Source organism: Malus sylvestris, chromosome 16, assembly GCF_916048215.2.
Source record: "Malus sylvestris chromosome 16, drMalSylv7.2, whole genome shotgun sequence".
NCBI classification, from domain to species: domain Eukaryota; kingdom Viridiplantae; phylum Streptophyta; class Magnoliopsida; order Rosales; family Rosaceae; genus Malus; species Malus sylvestris.
In genome coordinates, this window is record NC_062275.1 from 34,440,410 (window position 1) to 34,447,495 (window position 7,086).

Consider the following 7,086-nt stretch of genomic DNA (forward strand, 5'->3'; position numbering starts at 1 on the left):
GAAGAAGGGAAAAAATGAAGGAGAAATAGGAAAAAAATGAAGCAAGAAGGAGAAGGGGGAGGAGACCTGGTTGTGGAAAGCGTAGGAGGAAATGGGAAAAGGGTAGGAGGAGGAAAACTGTGGATGCCACTAGCCCAAGCCCTGCAAGTGCCAGCGGTTAGGTGCTACTAGAGTAGGGTTTTCTTTCAAAGGGAGAGAGAATAGTGGCACAGCTCTTTCTTTATCTTTTATGTTGAAAGCTCCTTTTTTTTTCCGGTTATTATAAGAGTAATTTACATGAATTCATTATTACGCGATATTTTGGTTTAATAATATATAGGGTAAATATCAGTTTACTACCCTCAAGTTTTGTGATTTTCAACATTTAGTACATGAAGTTTTTTTCGTCCCAGAGTCATACCTAAAGTGTTAATTTTGGGACAGTCTCATACATCTGTTAGTTTAGCTGTTAAGTCTCCCGTTAACTAATAATGTGGCACCCATGTGGACAATGACTGAGCGCCACGTGTCATTAAAAAAATTAAAAAATTAAATAAAAGTATTAAAAAAAAAAAACCCAGAACGCCTTCGTCTTCCCCACCTGACACCCCTCCATCCCCTCCACCACAACTCCTAGGGAAAGTCCTAATCTGGGTTCAAAGACGGTCGATGTGAACAAGTTAGCGTATTTCCAAGCGATCATAGGCCTCGAAGACTCCGATTTGTGCGTGGAGATCCTCAACGCCCATGGCTGGGACCTCGAGCTCACGATCTCCTCCTTCACTCTAAAAAGCATTTCAAAACTCAAAAACTTTTTTCCCTCCTTTCTTCTCTGCCAAAAATGAAGCCTTCAGCTCTCAAACTGGTTATGGTTCAAGGTCCGCGGAAGGGCGAAACCTTAGAATTCGTACCTGGATCCAAGGTTCGAATCGGCCACATTGTTAGGCAGATCTATACCTTTGCTTTCGGATCTGCAAGCTCATGCTGTAGTTTGAGTAATTTTGTTAGGATTTTTCACGGATCTAGTGTTATCTTCACAAGATGGAACAGAGGCATCACTGCATTTAGTTTTCTTAGACTTTTTGGCATGTAAACAACAAAAATTGAAGGAGGATGGGTTATATCAAATTTGTGTTCATAGGTCTGTGCGTTTCGAGTTTATGGATACATGATGTCTGAATGATCTTCCCACTTCTCTCTTCATTTTCCTTGCGGATCGAGGGTACCTCGCACACATAACAAATAATGTCACCAAGGTCATCTAAATTGGCATATACAAATATCAGAGAGGAAATGAATGCACTTAATCAAGTTAAAGGTGCCTTCTTCGGTCCAGGGTTTTCAAATTTGTCACATCATTTACCAGATTTGGGATCCTCAGAGTTTTGATTCATTATTTTTCTCATCTCATGGTCTTATAATAAACATAACAGATCACAGTTCAATTAGTCAACAGAGTTACGGTTTATACATTTTAATTTGCAGATCTGTGAGTTTGAGAGTAGTAAATTGAGATTTTCCCTAATATATATATTTTTTTCTAAGAAAGGGCAAACTTTATTAAATTCTAATTTGAACATTTACATCTTCAGTTAGAATATATTTTTAATAATATATTGTTAAGTTTAATTTTTTTTCTAACATAACAATAAAAATATTAAATTACAGGGTAATTTTGTGTAAAATCAATAAAAAGACGATCATGTATTGTGATATTTTTTCGTGATTTTAATTAATTCAATATACAATTCACACTTTCAGATGAAACAGAAGAACTTCCATTGGAATCCCATCTAAATTAGCAAAATTTGTCACTACAGCTGGTACCCATTACAATTGTCACCCACTTCAACTAACAAAGCATTTCTCTTAGTTTTTATATTTTGGAATAAGTCCATACCGATCAGACACTGCGTTGCAGAGTCTGTTTCCTGATTTTGTTTTTACATTTGGATTTAGACACTGTGTTACAATGTCCATTTACTGGTTTCATTTTTTTGTCCATGTTTTTTTTACCTTTGGATTCAGCCACTGCAATGTAGTGTCCGATTTCTGGTTCCGTTTCCTTGAGTTGAGCATACTCCTCCATGTAAACGAAGGGCACGAGAGAGAGAATGATAAAATATTCATGTTCTAAGTATAAAAGAATCAATCTCTAACTATTTTTATAATGACTTAAAGCCCGTGACATTCATCATTGATCTATGCTTAATTAATAAAAGTATAACATTGTTTAAGTCCAAAACAAAAATAGGTCATTGATTTGCTAAATGGTAAAATTTTTATTGATATTTTACTAAATTATTTAAAATTATATGTAATAGTTTTGAACCATATCTTGTTTTTAAAATAATAAATTTTTTTGTTAAAATAAATAAATAAAGGTGATGGTTTGACAGAATAAAACGATAAGGGAAGCAATAGTAAAGATTGGTCATCGAAGAAACAAATGAATAACACTATAAAAATAAAAATGAAACACAATAAAAAATAAAAATGATAAAATAAGAAGGTGGAGAGTGTTTTTACACGTGCGGCATGCCCAACAAAATAAATCCAAAAAAAAAAAAAATGAAAGAAACGTGCTTTTACGACACGCATCAGCCATCAACTGTTTGTCAATAATTTAATATAATGTTTTATTTTATTGAACAAATTGTGTTAATTATTGATGATCTGGTGAGGGAATTTGGAAAAGTCGAGCAAAAGAACGAAAGCGGGCGACGCAATCAAGGGCCAGGATTCAATCTCGTGAGGCCAACGCGTCCCCACCCTTTTGTTTTTGTCTGCTCTGCTGCGATATTCAACTTGATTAACCCTGGGTTGAGTGGAAAGCTGCGCTTCCGATGGATCGCCGATTATTTAGATGGCGGTCGGTGAGTTTTTGAATTTTGGCTGCTGCTGCTGATGTGTGGCGGCGGTATAACTGATACCTGAACCAGCGAGATAATGAGATGATTACGATCAGTGGATTACTGAATATGATGCTTGGGTTAAACACGTGAAAAATGAGATTTGCCAATTAGCCCATTTTTTATTTTATTTTTTTATTTACACGTTAATACCATGCATTTGAAACTTGGTTAAATCGCAGACTCTCTCTCTCCCTCTCTCAATATCTAAAGCCGTCATGCTAACATGTATCAATCTCTATATATACACAAGATCGGGATTTTCTTTGAATTTATCTAAAACAAAAAAAAAAATCACATTTGTTTGATCTACACGCAGCATCAAAGTTTTTATGGCCACAATGAAAATCATAAATCATGTTGGTCGCCCTATCAGTGCGGCAGTGCACCTGCAAACCCTATGCGCAACCATTATGAATACTCTCATGGCTGAAACTTTGGAGGGTTTTGTATGTGAGGAAGACACTTCATGGATTCTATGTATGATGAGTAGATATTATATTATATATTTTACTCTAATTTCAGTATTAAATTATTTGTTATTTTGGTAGAATTTTGATACTTTGAATTGTATTTTTAATGTAGGACATTCGACTTCATCTAGAGAAAAAAGTGATCAAACAGACAAATTTTGGGGTGATTCCAATTTGAGGATTTTCTTTAGTCTTTCAGCTTGTTTGTGTCAAAGTTTCAGGTTTTTCTACCAAATGATTTATTTATGGCGATGAAATAAAGGAGCAGCGCTCACTGCTGTTAAAGTGACGTTTTAGGCTTATTTGGATTTTTTGGCATCCAAGATAATGTCTTTTGGATTTGAGGCCTTCTGCAATTATATTAGGAAACTTAACTTTCAAAATATGCATGTGTAAGTCATAGGTAATTGGAAGAACTACATAGGATTGTTAAGGTGATGACGGAACTCTAGTGCTTTTACAATTTAATTTTCAAAAAGCATTTTCTTTTAGTTTATTTTATTTTGCCCATTTATTTGATTATTTTTATTAAATTCTTTTTTATTATTTTAAATCACAAAATCAACATTTTCTCAAACTTAGTTTTAGATAATTAATTAAGATTTGATTTGACATAAATTATTCATCCAATTCCTGTGGAGAACGACCGTGCTAGAGTCAACTTTACTACGATTACCTTGTACTCTTGCAAGTATTTTAAGTATTTTTATCCATACTTTCGCAGGTGGTAAAATTCTCATCAATGTACACCATGACTTCTATCAAGACCCAAATGCTTTACTTCGAATGGGCAACTTTGCTTAGCCCATTACGGTTGTGTATATGGTCTGCTCATGTTGTTAACGGTAGAATCGTCATATTGAGCTTGTAGTCCACGTGACGTACTCATATTGAATGTAGTTAATTTATGTCTCCACAAAAGAATTCCTCAAGCCCTTCTTCATCTCTCTATGCCGCACCCTCTTTCTCCCTTCAGTAAAATAGACCACAACATGTTATCAGCACGCTCTTGACGCTGCGCTAAAGAGAGTTTGTCCATTTTTAATTAGGGGAGTAATACGTTTCAATCATTCTTATTATGATTAATTTATTTTATTTTATTGAATTAATATACTTGTTAATGATTCAATTTATTCTTTTTATGTTGAACATGATACAACACTTTAAAGATAGAAATCCGACATTGGAGGAGGAACTCTTACAAACCATTCACAAGATTCATCATTACAATCCAGGTTCTTCTAAAACACGGCCTTCATCAATATTTTTTTTTCAGCCTGATTGCATGAAACATTCATCATTGATCATGGACCCTAATTTTCGATTGCCGATTAACATATTCTACTCAAATTAGTGTTCACAATTATGTTATATTACTGCTCATATAATTGTGGTGAATTAAATTTGTGTGAAAAAGCAAAGAAAAATGAAGAAGAAAAAAGTTTTAAAAACCCGAATCTAGCGCTGAAGGCACGGCTTGAAAAAATAGAAATAAAAATTTGGGCCAGTAACTCCAACATTTTTTAGACTTGCAACCTATTTTGTGCCTCCAAGTGTCAACCAATCTATTTCACTATACTTTCACAAGAAGGGTCCCAAAGCTAAAGCTACCGACTTTCATTATATTTGTTTTATAATTGCTCTCTCCCTCTCTCTCTCTCTCTCTCTCTCTCTCTCTCTCTCTCTTTCTCTATATATATATATATTGTCTCTCTCTCTCTCTCTTTCTCTCTCTCTCTCTCTCTCTATATATATATATATATATATATTGTCTTGTATATATGCGTTTGTTTGTAGGTATTATGAACCTGAAGTTTATACTTTCAACTCAAACTTGAAGTTCATAATAAGGTGCTACAAAAACCTGAAGATTCCTAACACTTGCCACTCATGTAGAGACCCGAAGTTCTCTATGATTAATCAACTAAACCAAACTATGTCTTAGAAGCCGAATGTTCTAACTTTGATGCTTATGGAGGTTTTATTTCTCATAATAGAGAGAAAAACTGGTAGTCGGCGTGGGTGAAACTACGTACTAGTACTCTTGGGGATTTCTAGCCCTAAGAAAGCAAAACTCCTTAGGAGGACTTCCATGACTTCAAGCATGACTCAAGTGATGGATGATCGTTATTGATTGGTGGGAAGATTAGGATTGGTGCCTTATTAAGGAAAAACCACCACACAGGGTGGAGAAGCCACCTCAAATGATGGAAGAGCGATCACAATGAAGGATGGAAGAGCCATGACAGAAGGAATGGAAAAGGTGCCTCTTCAAAGGGAAGGGGAGAAAGCCACTAGATGAATAAATGTGTAGAATGTAGAGAAAGTTTTTTTGGGTGACAGATGAAGTTTTTATAGCAAATTCTTGTTTGTGGAACCAATTAAGTTGAAGCGGATGATTGCAAGGTTGTTCAGTTGAGCTAGACCTTGGTCGACATTGCCACTAAAAACAATATACGACAAAAATTTCTTGAATAAGAAGTCGACTAATTATTCTATTTGTGTTGTAGGCCTATTTGATTGAACTAATCTAAGGGATTACAGAGAGAAAGGGAGTTGGCGGTATTGAGGGAGAAGAGAGAGTGATTTAATTATGAGGTGTGTTTGTATCACCCCATTGTGCCTTTATTTATAGTAGAAGGATAGACAAAAACCTTACCCTTGTAGGATTACAACTCTTAATAGGTAATCAACTCCTAATAGGAATATAAGATACATTCCTATATCTATTGGGATTTACACAATCACATTCCTATTCTAAATATGACAGCAACACTTCCCCTTGAGTGTGTAAATACTTAACAAACCATCACATTAGATCTTTAGCAGAGAATGTAGAATAGTTGATGAAGCCATCGGCACAATGTTGTCTTAAATTTAAGAAAGTATGCATTGGTAGTAAAACTCATAAAACCTTGCTATGGTAAAACCCAAGGCATTGGGAAAACCTATAGACTAAAGAGAAAAGTGAGAAGTATACATAATGTCTAAAACAAACATCAAACATGACGAAAGTAGTGAACTCAACGGAGTATGATCATCTCAGGATGAGTGCATCATCAAAACCTCGTTAGGTAGCAAAAACCCAGTGGGAAAAATGCTACTAATCATAGGAAAAAGAGTACATTGAGATCAAGTGAGTATGCTTTTAGATACCCCCTCTGAGTTAAACATAACTTCCAAATAAGAGAACAACAAGCGATTCAACTCAGATAATTTACACATACCGATTCCTTGGACAAGCTTCTGAAAAGTAGGCTTGGGCAATGACTTGGTGAAGAGATCGGATAGGTTGTCCTGGGAACAGATTTGCTTAACTTCAATGTTTTGATGCTGTTGTTGCTAGTGTGAGTAAAAGAACTTTGGCACTATGTGCTTGGTGTTGTCGCTCTTGATGTATCCATTCTTTAACTCCTCGATACATGCTGCATTGTCTTCAAAGATCGTCGCAGGAAGGTCAAAGACGGAAGTAAGACCACAAGTGCTTCAAATATGTTCCATAACTACTCTTAGCCAAAAACACTCAAGCGATGCTTCATGCAGAGAGAGAATCTCAGCATGGTTCTAAGAAGTCGCAAAGCGTTTGCTTGGTAAACCTCCAAGATATAGTGATGTCTTCAACGGTAAAGACATAGTTCATTTGAGAACGTGCCTTATGTGGGTCAGACAGATATCCAGCATCTGCGTAACCAACAAGGCAAGAATCAATTCGAGTGAAGGAT

The 7,086-nt window shown here is 35.5% G+C and overlaps 1 long non-coding RNA gene across 1 annotated transcript; it reads left to right on the plus strand.

Annotated features, from left to right (window-relative positions):
- Positions 1-3,131: 3,131 nt before the first annotated feature.
- On the plus strand, positions 3,132-4,288 carry LOC126608603 (uncharacterized). Its single transcript, XR_007617916.1, has 2 exons — positions 3,132-3,371; positions 4,089-4,288. It is a non-coding gene; the product is annotated as an uncharacterized LOC126608603 (long non-coding RNA).
- The last annotated feature ends 2,798 nt before the right edge of the window (positions 4,289-7,086 follow it).